The sequence below is a fragment of the Mesitornis unicolor genome, unplaced genomic scaffold (assembly GCF_000695765.1).
Source record: "Mesitornis unicolor isolate BGI_N332 unplaced genomic scaffold, ASM69576v1 scaffold3552, whole genome shotgun sequence".
Lineage (NCBI taxonomy): Eukaryota > Metazoa > Chordata > Aves > Mesitornithiformes > Mesitornithidae > Mesitornis > Mesitornis unicolor.
The window spans coordinates 52,406-52,649 of record NW_010168358.1 but is presented as its reverse complement, the minus strand read 5'-3'; the positions used below and the strand labels follow the sequence as shown (position 1 = coordinate 52,649).

Here is a 244-nt window from a genome sequence, read left to right as displayed (position 1 = left end):
TCCTGCTGCATTTTGTTGCAAGGCTCATTTCTGAAAGCCCTTATTTCTGCAAGCAGTGCTGATGACTGCCAGTCCTCACACCAATGTCAGGCATGCAGCTGGCACACTGAATGGTTAATAAAATGGTTAATAATAATAGTTAATTAAATTCAGTTTACTGTCATTATCCAGTTGCAATAACAAATGACAAGGTTCCTTTTCATGGCTTATCAGGTATTTTGGTTTTTTAAATACAGGAAAGAGT

At 37.3% G+C, this 244-nt stretch overlaps 1 protein-coding gene across 1 annotated transcript in view; it reads left to right on the top strand.

Moving 5' to 3' along the window:
* ANKEF1 (ankyrin repeat and EF-hand domain containing 1) overlaps positions 1 to 244 on the top strand; it is an 11,826-nt gene that overhangs the window by 9,137 nt on the left and 2,445 nt on the right. The window lies entirely within an intron of this gene.